General features: G+C 41.2%; 1 protein-coding gene and 1 long non-coding RNA gene across 3 annotated transcripts in view; one reads left to right on the top strand and one right to left on the bottom strand.

Annotated features, from left to right (window-relative positions):
* ST8SIA6 (ST8 alpha-N-acetyl-neuraminide alpha-2,8-sialyltransferase 6) overlaps window positions 1–22,299 on the top strand; it is a 146,348-nt gene that overhangs the window by 1,092 nt on the left and 122,957 nt on the right.
* On the bottom strand, window positions 8,170–16,257 carry LOC134807135 (uncharacterized). The gene is made up of 3 exons (XR_010146811.1): window positions 16,122–16,257; window positions 12,155–12,203; window positions 8,170–9,166 (listed from the first exon to the last, which is right to left on the bottom strand). It is a non-coding gene; the product is annotated as an uncharacterized LOC134807135 (long non-coding RNA).

The raw sequence follows: 22,299 nt of genomic DNA, 5'->3' as shown, positions 1-22,299 counted from the left end.
TTGAATCAAGCGGGATCCTCCAGCAGCTGCATTTGAAAAACAGGTGCTGAGTTTTCCTCTCGACAATGGTGTGTTGAAAGCACCCCCGCCCCCCACCCCGCCACCTTTCGAGAGAAGCAGCTCAGCCTGTCTTTATGGAGGGATTTGGTTGGTTTGCTTTTTGTTTTCTATGCTTTAAAGTGCACCGGTGTTAAGATTCAGGTTTGTTTTGCGTGCTAGGAATGATTTTGTCCTTAGTGACTGGAGGCTTAAATTTTTTTTCTTACCATTCATATGTGTATTTATTCATAGGCAGTAATTGTTTTTTTTTTCTGATTGTAAAAGTAATACAGCTTTGTGCAGAAAGTTAGAAAATAGAACTGTATAAAAGAAAATGTTATTCATTCAGAGTCCTTACCTCTCAGAGACCATATTCAGGGTGGTTTTGGTCTATATTTCTTCCAGTAGTCTTTTCTATATACATATATTTCAAAAATATAACTTAGATTATACATTGCAGTTTATGTTCTGCCTTTTTTCTAAAACTCCTAGACCTATACCTGTCATTACATTCCCCTCCCCCCACAAAAACATTGCTTTGGATTGTTGCATAACTTATTATCTGAACATGCCATAATCTATTTAATAGTTTCCATTTTCAGACATTTAGGTTGCTTCTTGTTTCTGTTTTATTTTGTTTGCCATCAGTAATTCTATGAAATGCATCCTTGTATGTAAATCTTTATCTTCATTTCAAATTAATTACCCAAGATGGACAGATAGGAGTTGAGATTAGTAAGTCAAAGAGTATGTACTCTTTAGATTCTAAGTCACATTGTCAGTTGCTTCCTCGAAGGGCTGAATCAATTTACATTTTCACAAGCAGAATGTACTGCTTCCTGCCTTTAGCATTGCTATTATGATTGCAATCTTCTATACGGTCTCTTTTCCTCTTTTTATCTCTTGCAAATCCCTTTTCTTCTGCGTATGCTTCTCTATATTCTTGGCTCTTGGATCCACCTTAATCTTCTGATGGTGTAACTCCAGGAAGCTCTAGCAGGGCTCTGAGAAGGGTCTGGAAGTGGCTGGATAAACCCTGAAGTGAGGAACACCACTGCCTGCCACCCCCTCATTGGAATTTCACAGCATATTAGAGGCACTAGGACCTCCTGGAGTAACAAAAGCTTTTGAGAAAAATAGTGTCCTATAGTTTTATTCTATTCAGGTTGGTGTACTATAGGTAGCCTAGCTTTCTTGATGAACTGAGAAGCATTCCATCTTTTCCCAAGTCCTGTGGCTATTACACATTCGAGGGTTGACCCTTGGGGAAAGTTGGAAAGAATGTACTCATTAAATGGTTTGATCTCAGGTCGTTTTTAGAGGTAATTCTTTGATGAATTTTTCACTTTCTTTTGACATACTTCTTTTCTACTTGGCATACTTCTTGGGCTAATATAGGTAACTCATAATTCTGAATATGGCCCATTTTATTAAGCTTTCTAAAATTTATACCGTTCTGTGTTTGTAAAAGCCTCTTTATGGTTTGATTTATTTTATGTCCCCTTTATCATTTATGATTTTGGTTATTTATGGAGCAGGGGTGCAAGTTTTAATCCACCATACTACTTGGTTGTATAGAGAAATTGTAATTTCTTCATTTTTCTGGAGCTGGTCTGATCTTCCCACATGAGCCTCATGGTAATAATGCTGGTAGGAATAAGGAGAGCCAACAGTTAATGAACTCTTCTTATGGGCCAGACACTGATCTAAGCACTTGACATTTTTAATTTAAAAATTTTTCAAAATAGGTTTAGGGGGTAAAGTGCATTTTTGTTACATGGATATATTGCCTAGTGGTGAAGTCGGCATTTTAGTGCAACCGTCACCCAAATAGGGTGTACTCATTGTACCCAATGGATAATTTCTCAGCTCTCCCCTCACTCTCACTCTCACTCTCCCACCTTTCTGTGTCTCCAGTGTTTATTATTCCACAATCTGTGTCTATATGTACACATTATTTAGCTCCTATTTATGAGAACATGTGGTATTTGACTTTCTGAGTTATTTCATGTAAGAGAATGGCCTCCAGTTCCCTTCCTGTTGCTGCAAAAGACATTAAATCCTTCTTTTTTTATGGCTAAGTTGTAGTATGTGGTACACATATGCCACATTTTCTTTATCCAGTCCTCTATTGAGGGACACTTAGGTTGATTCCATGACTTTGCTGTTGGGAATAAGCACTTTACATTTAATTCATTGAATCCTTAAGAAATACTAAGACAAACTATTGTTATTCTAATTTTTACAGACGGGCAAATCGAAGCAACAAGATGAAGTAAATTGCCCATAGTCACAGAGTTAACACATCGTGGAGCCCGGAGTGAAACCCAGGCCAGGAGAATCCAGAATCCCACACGTTTAATCTCCCACTGTGTTGCCTGCCATAGGTGCTGGGAAAGATGGTGTGTGTGTGTGTCTGTGTGTGTGTGTGTTCAAATATTCAATCCAGGCAAAAGCTTAGAGGTGACAATTGAAGAGACTCTTTCTGGCAATATTTGTTCTTTCTGAGGAAAAATGCCCAGGCTCTCGGATTGCTCCTACCATCTCATCTCATTTTAAGATGCTATCCAAGTAGGCCGAGCACGGAGGCTCACGCCTGTAATCCCAGCACTTTGGGAGGCAGAGGTGAGTGGATCACTTGAAGTTAGGAGTTCGAGACTAGCCTGACCAACATGATGAAACCTTGTCTCTACTAAAGGATACAAAAATTAGCTGGGTGTGAGTGTGTGCACCTGTAGTCCCAGCTACTCAGGAGGCTGAGAGGTGAGAATCGCTTGAACCAACGAAGGGGAGGTTGCAGTGAGCCAAGATCATGACACTGCACTCCAGCCTGGGTGGCAGGCCAAGGCTCTGTCTCAAAAGAAAAAAAGAAAAAGATGACATTCAGGTATATTAGGGAGGGGGCCTTAGGTGACGCAGCAGTCAAGAGTTGAAACTCATGATTATGGTATCTTTTCCTTCTAATCTACAGGGTGATGTTGATCCTTTTCCATCCGGTGTCCAGGCACTCTGTTGAGAGCCAATGATAAGATCTGCAGCTTGTGGCTCTTTCTTTTCCCTCAGTTGTTGCACCTGCTGTTGCTCCTGGCTAGTCTTGTCCTCACCTGAGATCCTACTGATGTACCTTTCAGGGATCTAGCAAAGATTCTCTTCTGATCCTATCTTGGGTTGTCTCTCTGCGACATTTGCTATGATGCTACTCACTCAGCTGTTGCTAGCTAGCTCCACAGCCACCTCTCACCTATTTCTGGGCCTCATCTAAACATATAAGAACCAAAATTGGTTCAGAAAACTAAATATCATGGCCTCCCTCTACTTGCTCCAGCAAGTAGATGTCACCCTACTCTTAGTTATCTCAGAATGGAGTGCTGCCCAAGAAGTGATCTATTTCAAAATCCTGATTGGAGGAGGAAGCAAAGCTTTTTTGTCCTCGTTATTACTCTTGTCACTAGCTTTTTATTGCCCCCATCTTTCTCCCTCTCTGAGCCAAAACTTTCCTCTTTTTTGCTCTTCTGCTCCTACTGACTCAGTTCCAGAAATTTGCAGGCTTCCCTGTTTCATATTCTATTTGCCCTGATGCAAACCTCCAGGTCTAACTCAAGCTCAAGCCTTAATGATAAATTGTGGGGACTAGAGGCAAAGGATTGGGAAAATTCAAGGAGCTGTGTCTTCCAGGTAAGATGGTTAATGTGCTAAAGTGGGAGAATGAAAAGAATTTGGAATATATTCTCTTGAGGCTGCAAAAAATTCTATTTTACTTGTCTAAAGTGGATTATTACCTTATCTTCTCTTTTTGCATTCTTTCAGGAAAAAGTCTTAATCTCTTCTTCCTCCCTGCAAAGATGTTTCAAGTGGGCTAGGGTAAGGTCATATACTCAGAAAGACAACAGAGAAAATAAACTAGTAGTTTTCAAAATATCACCCCATTACAATGGATCCTTTCTCTTGCTAATAAGCTTTGTCAAAGTTTTTCATTGGCTTTCTTGTTCTTTAAATAACCAGCTCTTGGATTTATTTCTCAATTTATATATATTTTCATGTTCTATTTCCTTTGTGGTACTTTTATCTTTTAAAATATTCTATTTTTTCAACTTAATATCTTGAAATGAATACTTGATTTATTTATGTTATTTTTCCTCTTTTTTGTAACAAAAATATTTAATACTATGACTTTTCCATTGAATGCAGCTTTGGACTCATTTCTTCAGTTTCTATATATAATGTTTAGATTTTTAAAATACATTCTAAACTTTATAATTACATTTTAGAACTTTTTGTTTATCTTCAGAGTCATTTAGGTGAAGACTTTGAATATTTTATTCTAAAATATTATTTTCTTAAATAATATTAATTTCATTTTGATTATGAAAGAAGCTCAATAAAACCCTGCCAGCCAGGCGCAGTGGCTCACACCTGTAATCCCAGCACTTTCGGAGGCCGAGGTGGGTGGATCACAAGGTGAGGAGATTGAGACCATCCTGTGAATGGTGAAACCCTGTCTCTACTAAAAAAAAAAAAAAAAAATACAAAAAATTAGCCTGGCGTGGTGGCGGGCACCTGTAGTCCCAGCTACTAGGGAGGCTGAGGTGGGAGAATGGAGTAAACCCAGGAGGCGGAGCTTGCAGTGAGCCGAGATTGCACCACTGTACTCCAGCCTGGGTGACAGAGCGAGACTCCGTCTCAAAAACAACAACAACAATAAAAACCCTGCCATAATGCCATAAGTGAGTACCCAAATATCCAATCATTAGAAATGAGGAGTTGAATTATTGGGAGATTAATGAAACGGCCTGCACAAGCTTGTGTAACTAGCTAATTTGGAGTTCCATGGGAACATCCATGTCTTGGCTATGATTTGGCACCTTTTGGTGGCAGCTGTCCACTTTGGCTTTAAACATCTATGGTGATGATTTGGGATTGTGTGGCTGGCCGTGACGTCCTGGACAGCAACTGCTGTTATTCTTTGAATGTCCTGGTTAGTTGGTGTCTGTTTCATTGGCCCATCTGTGATGATTGAACCATGAGTTTACCAGAGACGGGGGACCTCACCTTCATGTCTCTGTTTTCCTATAGAGGTTCACCTGCTATTTATCTTAAAGGCCTTTCTCTCCCTTTCCTGTGGTCCTTTTCCTCTGCAGAAGGACTTTGGCCTCTACTTGCTAATTGGTAAGGCTAATTAAAACTGTGCCTGGCCTAGTTTTTATTCTTTTTAAGAATAAAAAGAAAAAAAGGGCTGGGCGCCTCAAACTAGGCCTCAAAAAAAAAAAAACTGGCCTCAAACTAGTCCAGGCACAGTGGCTCACACCTATAATCCCAGCACTTTGGGAGGCCAAGGCAGGCAGATCACTTGAGGTCAGGAGTTTGAGACCGGCCCAGCCAACATGGTCAAACTCTTGTCTCTACTAAAAATACAAAAATTAGCCAGATGTGGTGGCGGGTGTCTGTAATCCCAGCTACTCAGGAGGTTGAGGCACGAGAATCACTTGAACATGATCTCGCCAAGATCGCTCCACTGCACTCTATCCTGGACGACAGAGTGAGACTCTATCTCAAAAAAATTTTTTTTTTAATTTTAATATTAGTTAAATTAATCTACATAGTTTTTGGGGTCATGTGGCAAAGGGGTGGACTTTTTAGTTAGTAATTATTATTTTATTATACACTTTTTCCTATGAAAATTATTTTTTGATTTGAATTGAGTTACTGCTTAACAACCTGGTACTATTTAGATTATCTTTTCATTGCTTGGAATTTATCATTTTAAATGATCCCTTCCTCATTTCTTCAGTTCTTTGTTCTTTATTTCTTTCTTGGTCATAAGCTTAGTATTTATTTGCATAAGTCTAATATTTTTAGCATTGGAATATGGATTATAGTCACGAAACTTTAGATATTTGAGGGCACTTTTTTTTTGGTAGTTCATGAAAGCTTTTATTGTATTTTAAGGACATAATTCTTTTTGTTTTTTTCTTTTGAGACGGAATTTTGCTCTCGTTGCCCAGGCTGGAGAGCAGTGGCGCAATCTTAGCTCACTGCAACCTCCGCCTCCTGGGTTCCAGTGATTCTCCTGCCTCCGCCTCCTCAGGAACTGGGATTACAGGCCCACACAACTGCACCTAGCTAATTTTTATAAAGATGGGATTTACTAATTTTTAGTAAAGATGGGGTTTCACTATGTTGGCCAAGGTGGTCTCCAACTCCTGACCTCGTGATCCAGCCCCCTCGGCCTCCGAAAGTGCTGGGATTACAGGCATGGGCTACTGCTCCCGGCCACAATTCTTATTTTTCATACATGGATTCTGTTATTTGATCACAGCTTTATTATTTTTTCTCTTTTCTTTTCTTTTTTTTTTTTGAGACAGAGTCGGTAATGGGGCTATCTTGGCTCACTGCAACCTCTGCCCCCAGGGTTCTAGCAATTGTCCTGCCTCAGCCTCCCAAGTAGCTGGGATTACAGGCAGCAGCCACCACCATGCTCAGCTAATTTTTTTTTTTTTTTTTTTTTGATTTTTGGTAGAGACCAGGCCAGTCTTGAACTCCTGACCTCAGGTGATTCACCCGCTGGAGCCTCCCAAAGTGTTAGGATTACAGGCATGAGCCACCGCGCCCAGCCCTTTTTTTCTTTTTATTCTTAAAGCTTTGTAGACATTTTTCCTCTATTTTGTGAAGTGAATCTTTGTTTTCTGTCTCGCATGGTTCTTATTCTGCCTTTTCTTCACCATCCCCTCCCCAAGTTAATAACTTTATTTCTCTATCAGATTTTGGCTTTGTCTTTTTCCTCTGGTTTCTGGGATGGCTTCTCAAATTTGTCTTCCATGTTACTGAATTACTTTTCCGAAGTGTCACTTCTCTGTTGTGCTCTATCAAAAACAGTAAATTGGTTACATTTTTATTCTTTACAATTATTTTCTTCTCTCAGCCTGAACCTTACCGTATCAGTTTACATCTCAGAAAGCATTTAAGTAGCCTTTTACATCTCACTTTCCATTTGTTATTTTGTGTTTTCTTATATTTCATTGAGTCCACCAAGGGAATGTTTTCTAAAGATTTCCTGTTTCTTGTAGTTAACTGTTTTTCAAAAGTATGATTTTTCTCTGCATTTTAAGAGCAAGAGCCTCCTCCTACATTATAGAATATTTTCATAAGTTTTGTGATTTTTTTTGTTTGTTTTCGACCTAGATGTCCTCAAGTGAGGAGTCCTCTGTCCCACTATGCTTATCAGATTGGAGGACTTAGGACTTGCTGCTGTCCACCTCAGGGACTAAAAGATTTCCCTTTTTACAGCATTATGGATACCAGAGCCATATACCCCTTAAACAAATCTCTGAATGTTTAAAGTTTGAGTTTTTTTTTTTTAATTGTGATAAAATACACATAACATGAAATTTACTAATTTGAATTTTTGGATACCAGACCCCAAAACTATCTCTTGCTCTCATGCCTTGGTTTCATGACTGTCAGAAGTACATGCATTCCTAGGTGATCCTGGTCACCCTGACCTGCCGCTGCTGCCAGGAATGGTATGTGACAAATGTCATCTAATAACCCTGGGAGGGCTGGGTCCACCAGGCTGTCCCAGTATCCACCACCCTCTTCCTATCCTCAGGGTACAAAGGCCAATTCACTCCCTTTCCCGTTTCCTTTCATTCTTTCAGTGTTGCTGTATTATGTAGTACGATACAATAGAATATAATGTAATCAACATGTAATCTCAAGAGGATGTAGGAAGAGAGAAATGAAGGGGCACTGGGGACAGAGGCACCCAAGCAGCCCTTTCTGCCTCAGGCAGCAGATCCCTTCCTGTGTGGGAGAAGCTACCTGATTTTCCAGTTGGGGCAGGCTCTCTATTCTTTGGAAAAGAAAGGCAGACGGTGGGAGGAGAATCAAAACCTCTCTAGTTTTTTTCTCCCTGGACCTGGTCTGTTTCTGAGGTGAAAATTTACATCAGCTGCTGGTAATTCCTCAGAGTGGTTCCATATTTGCTTTTGTTAATAATATCTCTTCCCCAAGCCAGATAAATTTCTGAAGCAGCTGATCTGTTGCCACCGAAATGTGCGCTTGTCATTTTGTGTAGACTTGTGTCTGTTCGTAAGAATGTAAATAGTCTGGAAGAGAGAAAATCAGGCACTGTTTACTCTCTGCTGTCTTATATTGAAAGTTGTAATAATGTTTTATTTGACATTTTTTGTTGTATATGTTCACAATGGGATCATAACTACAGGCTTCAGAAAATTCAAGATGAGTGTGAACTAGAGCTTGAAAAAAGAAAACTAAACCTAACTCTAGAACACTTGATTTTTACCCTTTTACCCCTTTCCTTTCTACCTCATGCTCCAAATAGATGAAGGCTATTAGATTTTACTTCCAAGAGCAATAAAAGGTTTTTCACTGTTGTGTCTTTGCTTTTTGAAGTAATGATACGAATATGTGTTCTGATTTTAAAAATTCAGAATGCTTTAAAGCTGCCTTGAGTCTGGTTTCTGAAAAGCTTTGAAATGGGCTTAAATCTTGCATTCTGCTTCTTTTTCTACTTCCTAATTCCATCTTAATTGCAACCCTTCTCTTTTAAGACTCAGAGGGGTTTCTCCCCCATCTCTGTTCTGATGTGACTTGCTTTTCTCTTTGCCTTCCCTGTTTGGAAATGGGTTTCACATTTGCTTCCCAGGTTGACATTTTTCAGTGCTTTCATTCTCTGTCACCTCTCTGGCTGCTCTGCTCTGGAAAAGCTATCAGGTGCAATTGTCCGGGGCAGCTGACCCAGGTAGAGGGCTACAGAGTATGGGCTGCAGTCACCCCGAGCTTCTATGGGTGTCTTTTCACGTGCACAGGAGAGCCAGGGAGAGCTTGAAGGACACAAGGAAATGCCCTGCTATTGCCTTTCCTCTGTGGACTGGGTAGAGGAACGGGGCAGCAGTTCATGAAGAAATGGTGTCTGAATGACCCACCTCCCATTTCAGAGGTTGTTGGAGGTGGAATTTTATTTTCTGTCTCACTCATATAACTCTACTACTTACTTGACAGCACTTCTCTTAACAAAGAGGCTGGGATGTTTCTTTTTATGACTCACGAGGCAACGTTCGACAGACAATACCGTTTACACACATATGTCAAAGCAAAGGTGGTTTCCCTGCAACAAAAATCAAGACTTCCTTAGTTGGGTAGCGTTGTCTGGTCTCGTGTATTAATTCAGTGTCTCCTTATTAGACATTTCCTTTAAGGCAACAGGCATTAGCATAAATGTGAAAGAAGAAAAAAAACCTGACTGCCCAGAGGAGGCAGGAAGGATATCTTTGGAGGGGTGGTTATAGAGAAACACAGACATTTTGGCCTATTAGGTGCTAACGCTGGAAATAATGAGACCAGAGGCTTGGTTACAGCAGAAGGGATATGAAAGGAAGAAAAGGAAAGAAATATATCCCCTCTTTTGCAAGGTGCAGCGATTCCTTTTAGAGTCAGTAGTCTTCAGCTGTTCTGTGATCTAAGGGTGCGAGGGTTCTGTAATCTCTCATTTGCAGGGCAAAAAGAGAAGCCCTTTAAAAAGCCACGGATGGTTTGGTAAACATGAGAAAGGTGCTCATTTATTCCCCGATGCCTTGTTTTATAGCTTCCTTTGCCATTAGGAAGATGATCATTGCTGTAGTACATTTATCTACATACACTTAGGAGTTTAGCTTGTCCAGCACAGCAAAGCCCATCTTTTCTATGTCCTCAGATTTAAACAAATTTATTATGATTTTTCACCAAGTACTAAGAATGATTTGTACATGCTGTAGATAATCAGTCATTAATTCTGGGGAACATTCATATCCATGGGCATAATTATTTCTAAAGATAATTTTATAGGGCACAACCTGTGCTTTTGCAGTTATTGTAAAACAATTTTTGTTATCTTGCTAGTTATTGTTGTTATTGTAAAATACACCGAAATTCTCTACCGTATAATTTTTAAATGCAGCATTCCAAGAAATTGAGGTTGTAAAGAGACCATTAATTTTGCAAATGATTAAAGTCTCTCGCTGGTTGCTGGAACCTCTGTTGGAATGCTGTCTTTAGAAGCTGCATTTGGATTCCATATATTCTTTTTTTGAGATTATATCCCCTTATTTCCTAACTCTATAAAATAAATGTGTGATTCCAAAACCTGGTGTTTGCCAGGTATCTTCTAAGTCTATAATACGTATTTTATAATATTGTTGGTACTTTGCTATTTCAGGAGGACACCTATATCCTACATATTTATATTTGCCAATGTTGCTTTACTGTTTGCACATTAAGTTGTGGGCATATTTTTGTGTTTTTGAGCTGGGAGTCCATCCAACACACCATGTTCACTTTGGGTATACCAAAGTATTTATGCTTCCTATATCTAGGGAACATTATACATGCAATAGATTGTAGTTCTGGGAAGTTGAAGCCTTGTCTATCTTTTTCACCACTGTACCCCATTTATAATCTAGAACAGCAGCTTTTTGGGATTTGAGTTTCGTTGCCTTGTCTAGGTTTTTGGAGGTGCACTTTACCATGTTGTATTACAGGATGGATAGACAGTGAGATTTACGTGACAAAATAGCCTGAGTTTATAGTTGTGTGCTTATGTGTAAGCATATAAAATAACATTTTCTAATTGGAAGAGGATGATTTAAACCTGCAGAGTTGAAAACCCATATCTATAATTATTTCTTAAAGGCAGACTGTATATTAACAAAGAATTTGAATAATAAGCTGGTATAAAGTCTTATGATATTTGTACTTAGGAGAATTTTTTCAAATAAACAATTTGGAGATTAATGATCACATATCTCTTCAGTCAATGCTAGCACTCGCTTCTGTAGGATTTTGAACACTCTTTGAAAAGCTACAGATCAATGGAAACTTTGTATAGAAATGTAACTTTAGAAAAATAATGATTTTAAAAAATGCATCTCCAAGGCAGAAATTAATGTTACTCAGGTTTATGCTGGGCTGCTGCTAGACAATCCTTTTGAAGAAAAATGGCACATTCTAAGCTAAAAAGTGTTCACATAAATTTTTTGATTTTGTCGTATATCACTACTCACATATGTGAGTAGTAACATTGGTTTCTTGGGCTGGTTTCTTGGAAAAAGCTGTAACAATGTGGAAAATATTGCATTTATCAAACATTGCCCACTGTATAAGGTTTCTTCCATTTTCCTTAAGAGTGTGTTTTGGCAGAATGAGACACATATAACATTTTAAAAGATTGTTTTGGCCGGGTGCAGTGGCCCACGCCTGTAATCCCAGCACTTCGGGAGGCCGAGGCAGGTGGATCACGAGGTCAGGAGTTTGAAACCAGCCTGGCCAACATGAGGAAACCCCATCTCTACTAAAAATACAAAAATTAGCCAGGCGTGGTGGCAGGCACCTGTAATCCCAGCTACCTGGGAGGCTGAGGCAAGAGAATCGCTTGAACCTGGGAGGTGGAGGTTGCAGTGAGCCCAGATCACACCACTGCACTCCAGCCTGGGTGACAGAGCAAGACTCCATCTCAAAAAAAAAAAAAAAAAAAAAATTGTTTTATATCGTCTTTACTATAAAAACAATAAAAATTAGAGCTTGTGTTTAGGGCCAATTTCAAATGTGGAACTTTCAGATAAGTCTTTTTAATAAATGTAATTTTATTGAGTTTGACAGATTCTTTCAAATGAAACTTAATTAAATTAATTAACAAATTTAGAGGGTGGGACTTCCAGATGGTGGAGCGAGGATAGTTTTCAACAAATGGTGCTGGCACAATGGGATCTCTATAAGCAAAAAGATAAGTTTAGATCCAGGGGCCGAGTGCGGTGGTGCACGCCTGTAATCCCAGGACTTTGGGAGGCTGAGGCAGGTGGATCACCGGAGGTCAGGAGTTCGTGAGCAGCCTAACATGGTGAAACCCTGTCTCTACTAAATACAAAACAATTAGCCAGGCGTGGTGGCGCATGCCTGTCATCCGAGCTACTTGGGAGGCTGAGACAGGAGAATCGCTTGTACCTGGGAGGTGGAGGTTGCAGTCAGCTGAGCTCGCGCCATTGCACTCCAGCCTGGGAAACGAGCGAGACTCCATCTCAAATAAATAAATAAATAAATAAATAAAGATAATTTAGATGCTTACCTTACACTATACACAGAAGAATGGTTTCCACATGGATCACAGACAAAAGCTACAGACAGAAAATGTCCAAAAGAAAACATACAAGAAAAATTTTAGAACCTTGGATCAGGTAGCATTCTTAGATGTGGCACCAAAAGCATAATCAATAAAAGAAAAATTTGACAAATTATATTTTTCCTAAATTAAAAAAAAGTTTGTGCTTCAACAGACACCATTAAGAATATAAAAACATAAGCCATCCACTGAGAGAAGATATTTGTATATCACACATCCAATAAAAGACTTGTATCCAGAATATGTAATGAACTCTCGCAACTCAATTAACAAGAAGACAACCCCAGTTTAAAAATGGGCAGATGTGAAGACCTATCTTCAGCAAAGAAGATAGACAGATGGCTAATAAGCATGTGACAAAATGTTCTACATCATTAATCATTAGGGAAATGCAAACCAAAACCCCAGTAAGATACAACTCCATGCCTTTTATAATGACTTTTGTAGCAATGCCACCGTGACATGGAGAAGGCTTCCTCCCAAGGTTAGCTTCTACTGCCGAAGCTCCTGACAGTGGTTCTTTAGTGGGATCACAGAAGGGTTTATTACTCACATAGGCAGGAAGTCCTGGGGTAGGGTTAGAGGAGGATAAGAAGTTTTAGAACAGGGAGAGTGCATAGCCGGTGTAGTGCACAGGAGTTTTGTCTACTCCTTATGAATGTATGGATAGCCCTAAGACCTTGAGGCAAAGTTTAACATTTGAGAAACTATTACAAATTACATTTGAGGCTGGGCGCGGTGGCTCACACCTGTAATCCCAGCACTTTGGGAGGCCGGGGCAGGTGAATCACTTGAGGTCAGGAGTTCGAGACCATCCTGGCCAACATGGTGAAACCTCGTCTCTACTAAAAATACAAAAATTAGCAGGGTATGGTGGCGGGCGCCTGTAATCCCAGCTACTTGGGAGGCTGAGGCAGGAGAATCGCTTGAGCCCGGGAGGCGGAGGTGCAGTGAGCTGAGATCACGCCACTGCACTCCAGCCTGAGTGACAGAGTGAGACTCTGTCTGAAAAAAAAAAAAAATACATTCGAGAAACTATTGAGTTGAGAAACTATTACAAAACTGACTAAAAATCAGTATCCCTTTGCCTCCAGGAGTTGTGGAGTAATTTCCTATTGCTTATGATTATAAAAGCCGTAGGCACTGTCATCCTGAATCCCATAGTTATACCCCATTCAAATTGCTGTAATGGAGTGAAGCCAGAGCTGGCATCCGATTTAAGATTGTTGGCACTGGGAGTTTATTTAAGATCTTCCTTTCCTCGTTGGAAGATCCACATAGTTCTAGGGAGTGTTGAATCTTTGTTGTACAATTGAAAATACCTCCATTTGTGTTCATGAACTTTGTAGGAACAGCTGCATAGATATTTTATTGCTCTAATGATTTCTAACGAGCCATTTCCTCCTGGGAGATAGCCTCAGCATGCCTTGTAGTGATTCCTCTTCTTCACATGCCGTTGGCCTGGGAGTCTCTAAATTGACACGTGGGAAGTGGGGGTAAAGTGAGCCTTGTTAGGATTGTGCAGGAGGCCACAGACACGGTGGGGAGATGAAGCTTAGAGATTGCTGGCACCAAATCAGACATTCATGGAGGTCCAAGTGCAGCTACTTTGGAAAAGAGTTTGGCAGTTTCTTAAAAAGTTAAACATATGCTGGACATGGTGGCTCACGCCTGTAATCCCAGCACTTTGCTGAGGCCGAGGCGGGTGGATCACCTGAGGTCAGGAGTTTTAGACCAGCCTGGCCAGCATGGCAAAACCCTGCCTCTACTATAAATACAAAAATTAGCAGGATGTGATGGTGGGTGCCTCTAATTCCAGCTACTTGGGAGGCTGAGGCACAAGAATCACTTGAACATGGAAGGCGGAGGTTGCAGTGAGCCAAGATTGCACCACTGCACTCCAGTCTGGGCGACAGAGAGAGGCTCCATCCCCATCTCCAAAAAAAAAAAAAAAGAGAGAGGGAAGAAGCACAGAAAGTAATAATGCATGACCTGTAAATCACATGTAGTGAGATGTGTAAAAAGCTGAATACCTAAACACTTGAGATATGAATCTGAAAAGCTGGAAGAGGAAGAAGTGAAATTATCATTTTAAATGAAGAAGATAGCATTTTCAACTTGAAATTAAGTAGAAACTGTAAAACTGTAAAAAGCTGTAGTTTGGAAGGTGGTTTGTGTTTTTTATTTGCCATAATATGTCATCTTATGGAGGCTGTGAAGCACATTTTGGGTAAAGCAGTTTGAGTCAGTGACCAACACACTGGATTGAAAAAGAATTGTTAACTCTGAAAATGTGACTGAATTATGTGAAGAGGCTCAAAAGGTAAGAGTTATTCTAACAAGGTCTGTGCAATATTCTCTTGGTCTTCATCCCTTTTCCTCAAAGATGAGAGTTTGCCTTTCCTTTTAGTACAGAGGAAGTGTCTTTTACATGGGAATTTAATCTTTTGCTTTTAATAAATACCGCAAAGGTCAAAATGATTTTCTTTGTTATCTTCTGGTTTCCAAGTGTCTTTACTTAAATAGTCAGTATGACAGAATAGCTGAGGAGTTTTGGAAAAAGAGAGCTTAGCTTAGAGAAAGATAAAGAGGAGGAGGTGTAGGAAGGGAGGGGAAAGGCTTTGGACCGGAAAGTCTCAGCTAGCTCAGAGGCAGTCTTTGAGTCCTGAATGTGTTTTGGAGCCTTCAGATACCAATTGAGATATGTGTCCTATTTGGACTGTATGATTTTATAGGTGTCATTTTTTTTTTTTAGTTTAGCTTTCAGAAAAACAGACTCTTTGAATAATCTCCATAATGTTTGTATATGTTACCAGCTGGGGTCCCAGAGCTGGGAGCTATATTGGCATGCCTTTGAACTTTGAGAGCCCATTTGTAAATAAATTTATCTAGGTGATTCGGTTTAATGCCGAATACACAAAAGCCAAATTAAACTCTTAAGTGTGCAAATGAATTGGAGTCTAAAGTACATACTTATCAAGAAAGATGATAACTCTTCTCCAGTGGGGAAAAGTCCCTGTAACCAGGAGGGGAAAAACCCCTTTCTAAACAGGAGATCTCATAACCAGGAGAGGGAAAGACCTCTCATAACCAATTCCCAAATAAAATCAAGCTCAGTAAAATAAAATAAAAAGAGAGTTTAGTCCAAGAGAGACTCAACAGGCAGTAAAAGAGGCAACCTACAGAAACAGGGGGGCATGGCCAGGCATGGTGGCTCACACCTGTATTCCCAGCACTTTGGGAGGCTGAGGTGGATGAATCACGAAGTCAGGAGTTCGAGATCGGCCTGGCCAATATGGTGAAACCCCATCTCTACTAAAAATACAAAAATTAGCTGGGCATGGTGGTGCCCACCTGTAGTCCCAGCTACTCAGGAGGCTGAGGCAGAAGAATCGCCTGAACCCAGGGGGCAGAGATTGCAGTGAGCCAAGATTGGGCCACTGCACTCCAGCCTGGGTGACAGAAGAAAGAAAGGAAGAAAGGAAGAGAGAAAGAGAGAAAGGGAGGGAAGGGAGGGAAGGGAAGGAAGGGAAGGAAGGGAAGAGAGAAAGAGAAAGAGAAAGAGAGAGAGAAAGAAGGAAGGAAGGAAGGAAGGAAGGAAGGAAGGAAGGAAGGAAGGAAGGAAACGGGGTCCAAGGGGCCTGAATGTGGGTACCACAAGCCATAGTTCCAGGGCCTGTTGTTGATCTCTCCAAGGTGAGTCTGCTTCAGACCCCACTTCTGACACCAAGTATGCTGAAATCAAAATAAAATATAGAGATTGTCCAGGCATGGTGGCTTACACCTGTAATCCCAGCACTTTGGGAGGCCAAGCCAAGAGGATTTCTTGAGGCCAGGAGTTCATGACTAGCCTGAGCAACATAGTGAGACCATGTCTCTATAAACTAAAAATTAAAAAATAAAATAAAATTACCTGAGTGTGATGGCACATGTGTAGTCCCAACTACTTGGCAGGTTGAGGCAGAAGAATTGCTTGAGTCCAGGAGTTCAAGGCTGCATTGAGCTGTGATTGCGCCACTGCACTCCAGCCTGAGGCAACAGAGCAAGACCCTGTCTGAAATATATGTGAAATACGTATGAGAGAGAGAGAGAGAGAAATGAATCTGTAAGTGAAACGTTTTATTTGGGAATCATAGAATTGCAATTTGGGGCATACACACAGATGGAGTGTTCTTGGGTATGCCTGAAGAACAAAGAGAAGGTTGGGAGTTTGTATTAGTTAGTTTTCATGCTGCTGATAAAGACATACCCGAGACTGAGCAATTTACAAAAGAAAGAAGTTTAATGTACTCACAGTCGCACGTGGCTGGAAAGGCCCCACAATCGTGGTGGAAGGTAAAAGGCATATCTCACAGGGTGGCAGACAAGGGAAGAGGGCTTGTGCAGGAAAACTACCCTTTATAAAACCATCAGATACTATTCACAACAGCAAAGACTTGGAACCAACCCAAATGTCCAACAATGATAGACTGGATTAAGAAAATGTGGCACATATACACCATGGAATACTATGCAGCCATAAAAAATGATGAGTTCATGTCCTTTGTAGGGACATGGATGAAGCTGGAAACCATCATTCTCAGCAAACTATCGCAAGGACAAAAAACCAAACACTGCATGTTCTCACTCATAGGTGGGAATTGAACAATGAGAACACTTGGACACAGGAAGGGGAACATCACACACCGGGGACTGTTGTGGGGTGGGGGGAGGGGGGTGGGATAGCATTAGGAGAGATACCTAATGCTAAATGACGAGTTAATGGGTGCAGCACACCAACATGGCACATGTATACATATGTAACAAACCTGCACGTTGTGCACATGTACCCTAAAACTTACAGTATAAAAAAACAAAAACAAAAACAAACCATCAGATCTAGTGAGACTTACTCACTAGCATGAGAATAGCACATGAAAGACCTGCTCCCATGATTCAATTACCTCCCCCCCCAGGGACCCTCCCACAACATGTGGGAATTAAAGATGAGATGTGGGTGGGGACACAGCCAAACAATATTGGAGTTTTATCAGTAAGAGAAGTGTTATGTATAGTTTTGAAAGAAAGCTCATTGGCACGATAGAAGGTTTTGGGAGCTGGCAAGCTCTGACTGGTGAGTGACAGTGGTAAGTAAAACTAGTCTTAGAGTCGCAGCAAGTGATTCCAGCAGCTGCTAAGTAAAACTCATCTTAGGGTTACAGCACATTGTTTTAGTAGCTGGGTTTGTGGATAATTTTTGAAACAGGTGCTATGTGCAGAATGCTTTTCCCTTCGCTGGTCCCTAGACTCTGATTTATTTGGGTATGGCAAGAATCACCCAATTCACATAATCAACTTTCACAGAAGTAATTTTGTTGTTGGGATATAAGAGGATGTAACTTTTTGAAGTGCATCAACTTTTAAGAAGTCTCGTTAGGGAATCCACATTGTTATAAAAAATATCTTGAGGTGAGACACAGACACAATGGGCAAAATTCTCCATTAATATTCAGAGTTCTTGTATTGCCTGCCCCCCACCCCCCCCCAACCCCCCATTTTATAAGCAGTTCAAGTCAGGGCTGAAATGCTGTTTGTTTAAGATAGAGAATAGTCACCCAAATGGGAGTCCCTGTGATCTATGGGGCTTTGTGTCAAGCTGAATAGAACCAAGGAAGTTTAGCAATTATTCAACTGTTCCTAAGTGCCAGGTTTCAGCAGCTTAGTATGATTTCATTTAATTCTCACCACAACGTTATTATGTAGAACTGGTAATATTCTCATTTTACCAAAGGAGAAGCCAAAACACAGAGAGGTCAGTAACTTGTCCCAGGCCACAAAGCTGAAGGCTGTGTTCCTCATGGTCTTTGCCCTCAAGGGAATTAGGCTCCAGATGGTGAAACAGAGATAAGCTGCAGTGTGTCTCACAGGAAATGGAGATAAAGCTTTCTGGACATTTAGGGGACTTGGAAGAAGGAGGTGAGCACATATGACAGGCTTTTGGGGACAGAGGACCTTGGGGAGACCTGGAAGTGATAGAATTTGGCCTAGAAGCCACGTACCATACTGAGAGGCAAGAGACCAGCTCAGATCTTTGAATCTCTTCAGATTACGAAGTCAAACTTAATGAATTCAGATATGCAGCAGCAACAAGGAATGCAGAATAAGCCACGCATGGTCAGCTTCAGGGGGCTTTCCAGGGGGCTGGCATCCCCCTGAGTGTAATTTAGGCCCCAGGCCATTTTTGAAAATAACCTGGAGAGCTTTCTCAGCATGGGAGTCCTTGCCGAATCTGGGAGCTTGGAGCTGCCCCAATCTGTGTGGGTGGGTCGGAGAGTCTGTGCCCAGCCTTAAAGGCGGAAGCTGGTGTTCTGGTGGCCACCTCCAGAAAGTTGCCCTCTCCAGAAAGTCACAAGAGAAACCATAAACCATGCCAGTGAACACGCACTGAGGCCTCATTATTTACTTTACCCAAGTTGCAGTTAACCAACTCAGTTTCCCTTTCCCGTGTGTGTGTGTGTCCTCCCAACACCTACAGACACAGGTTCACCCTTCATTCCTGCTGCGTGCAGGCTGTATTTGTGGGATTGCACTGTACTTTCAGGAAGGTCCAGGGAATAAGCACATCCGCCTCATTCACCCTGAGTTTCATTAAGAGCAAGTCCCCTAAGAAAAGAATGAATTTATATCCAAAGATTCTATCCCAACTCACTCAAAAAGATGATTTTCTTTTCTTTTGAAAATATTCTTCTCAGCACAGTACTGACTCTAGCACACAGTCAAAAGGTTATTAATGGCTTCATTCATCCGTTCAGTGGATATTTATGCTGCAGGAAACCTGTGCTCTTATCTTAGAGCCTGGGTACCAACAGGGTGAATATGCAGGTGGTACCTAATTTGATCGGGTAAAAACATCCTTCTTTCCTTAGGAAGGCAGGTGCTAGGTCCAGATCTGCAGTGTTTGTAGCAAAGCACGTCAATTGTTGAATCTTAGAAGATTTTCTGGGACTCTGCCCTGGTCAGCCGGAGTTTCAGAATCTGTGGACATAGTCCCAAGAAAGCATCTGTCCCTGCTCCCAAGGAGTCCCCCATCTAGAGAGTGGGAAGCAGCATGTGTAATGACCATTCTGCATAAATGCTGTCCTTGAGATATGTCTAGGCATGAAGAGGGGGTAGCCCAGGGGAGAGAAGCCAGGGGAGGCTAAACAGGTACAAGTGCCTGTTTTGAGTCTTGGAAGGATAAGTAGAAATTCCTTGAGCAGGCAAGGAGGGAAGAAGACATTTGCACCACATCTAAAGGCTTAAGGATATAAGAACAAGATGGGTTTGTGAAGCTGAAAAATCCCTCGGGATGGCTGGGTCCCAGGATATGCGTTGAGGACAGGTGAATGTGAGGCTGGGAAAGTAGATAGGGGGGCTAGAAAACAAAGGGGCACTCCTTGCTAAATAATTCAGGCATTATCTCACAGGTTTTGAGACTCTACTGAAGGCTTTTCAGGTGAATGACCTGATGAAGTCTGTAATTTGGAGAGATTACTGGGGCTACAGTGAGGCAGAGCTGATATTCAAGCCAGGATGGCCATACCAGTTATTAAAGTGCTGAGAGGGCTGCATCCCTGAGTCCCAGGTGCTCTGTCCCCAGCCCCTGGCCCTCCTTCCAGGGACTCCAGAGGTGGATACCTGGTTGAGTGGCTGTCTACACTGGGGAAGTGCCTACCATGGACCCAGCATCTGTTTCTGATCAGTTGGGGTCTATCATGAACATTAAGTATTATTATGTTTATATTTTTGTTAGCTTGATGGGCGAAAATGGTATCTCTTTGTTTTAATTGGAATTTCCTTGATTACCAACGGTTGGATATTAAAGCTCTATCGTACATCTTTAATCTGGCAAATAAATTAGTGATGCCCTGTGATTATTTTTTTGGACTACAGGTGTTTAACAATTATTTAAGCAAGGGTGTGTGTGTAACAACTTGATATAGATGTGTCACGTGTGTTTAACAAGCTGATATAAAAATGTGTTATTGTCCTGCTGAGGAAAGGTACAGGTTATTTTTTTCCCCCAGATTTAAAATGTTCATTAGTTTCCTGAGTCATATAAAGAAGCCAGAGAAGTTGGGATGTGACCTGTCATTGGTCTGTTAATAGAGAAACTTCAGCCAAATTAAATTTAAAGGAGTTTAATTGAGCAACAAACGATTCATGAATTGGGCAGCCCCCAGAATCACGGCAGATTCAGAGAGACTCCAGGGATGCCTCATTGTCAGAGTGAATTTATAGACAAAAAAATAAATAAATAAATAAGGAAGTGACACATAGAAATTGGCAGTGAGGTACAGAAACAGCTGGGTTGGTTACAGGTTGCCGTTTGTCTTATTTGAACACAGTTTGAACACTTAGCAGTCTATGAGTCGTTGAAGTATGGCCGCTGGGATTGGCCAAAACTCAGCTATTGTTATAGGCACATACTTCTAAGTTAGCTTTTCAATCTTGTCTGACTATTAAGCTAGGTTACAGTTCGTCCACAAGGACCCAAATATAGAAGTACGGAGTCCTCAGGCCATATTTAGTTTGCTTTAACAGGTCTCACTCACCTGTTTCCTTGAGCCATTAAGCAGGATCTAAATCAGACACCAATTTGGTGTCAACTCTTTGAAAAGCTGAAAAGTGTGTTTATCATTGTCTGTGAGCTCATATGCAACTGCATTTGTTGGCTATATTTTTTCCTGCTAGCATGTTTTTAGCATAAAGGTCATAAACTGGCAATAATAATGTATCATAAACGCAGGCAGTCTCTTGAAATTCACATTCGTACGCATTACATCACGGCAAATGCGTGGGGTGGAAAAGGACCTTCTCCTCCTGTCTGCCCGGATTGTTGTAATTGCCTCAGAACTAGTGTCCCCTTCCAGAATCTATTCTCAAAACAGCACACTAAGTGGTCCTTTTAAATACAAACTCCATCCTGTCCTCTCCTCCAGTGACTCCTCAGTTCACTTAGTGAAAGCTGAAGTCCTTTCCGAGGCTGGTGAGTCATTAAAAAATCTGGTCCCCACTGCTTCTCTGACTTCATCTCTTTCAATTCTACTTGCTCACTGTGTTCCAGCTGCATGGAACTTCCAGTTATTTCTAGAACATAGTATGCTCTGGCGCCTTGTCTCCAACAGTGTTCTCTTCCTGGACTAAGGGTCTTTCACGAGCATCCCCCAGATACCCACCTAGTCTACTTCTTGCTTCCGGTTTTCGGCTTCCGGCTTCCGGCTGTCTCTCCCTTCAGCCTCCACTCCTATCCCTACTTTCCGCTTCCTCTTTCTTTGCCCTATTTTTTCCTGTACCACTTTTCACCATATGACACCACATATATTTCACAGTACTTGTTCTTATCTATCTCCTCCTACTAGGCAGCGAGCTCCATGTGGACAGAGATGTTTGTCTGTTTCATTTACTGTTGTGCCTGGAATAATAATGGCATATAGTAGAAACTGACTATTTGTTGGGCAAATTCCTTTTTTTTTTTTTTTTTCCAAACGAAGACCATGAGGCACAGAGAAATTGCAGTGATTTGCCTAAGGTCACACAGTTAGTAAGTATACAACTTGGGACTTGAACCCAGGACGCCTTCCTGCAGGGTTGTTTTTAGGACAGAGAGGATCTCACGCTGGCTTTCTGAATTCTTTCCTTGTTTTTCCAGCGGGCTCTGCGTTGTTGTTCTAACAGTTTATGCTTTTTCTACCATAGCCCAGGCGGGCTATATTTTTCAGAAATCCAAATAAATCTATATTATAGTCACACCCTTTCCCCCCCCTTAAAACGAAACTTTTATTCACTAAAATAACTGCTTTCAAATCGGTATATCATTATTCCGGTCACACTTTGAAATGATGTGCTTAAAATACTTTTAAAACAGCACTGTGAATAAATTTATTTTATATAAATGTTACAAATGTGGTTCAAAAGACCTGCCCTGACTTTCTTTCCCTTACCCTCCATCTCGGGGTGGGAGCTACCTGATCCTCAGGTGACTTCCAGCCATCCTCAGCGGCTAGTTCTCATCCTCATGTCGGCCAAAGGTGGCAGCCCTTGGGGCAGTCTGCATCACAGTTGAGAAGAAA

Source organism: Pan troglodytes, chromosome 8 (assembly GCF_028858775.2).
Source record: "Pan troglodytes isolate AG18354 chromosome 8, NHGRI_mPanTro3-v2.0_pri, whole genome shotgun sequence".
NCBI classification, from domain to species: Eukaryota; Metazoa; Chordata; class Mammalia; order Primates; family Hominidae; genus Pan; species Pan troglodytes.
This window is presented reverse-complemented; position numbering and strand designations above follow the sequence as displayed.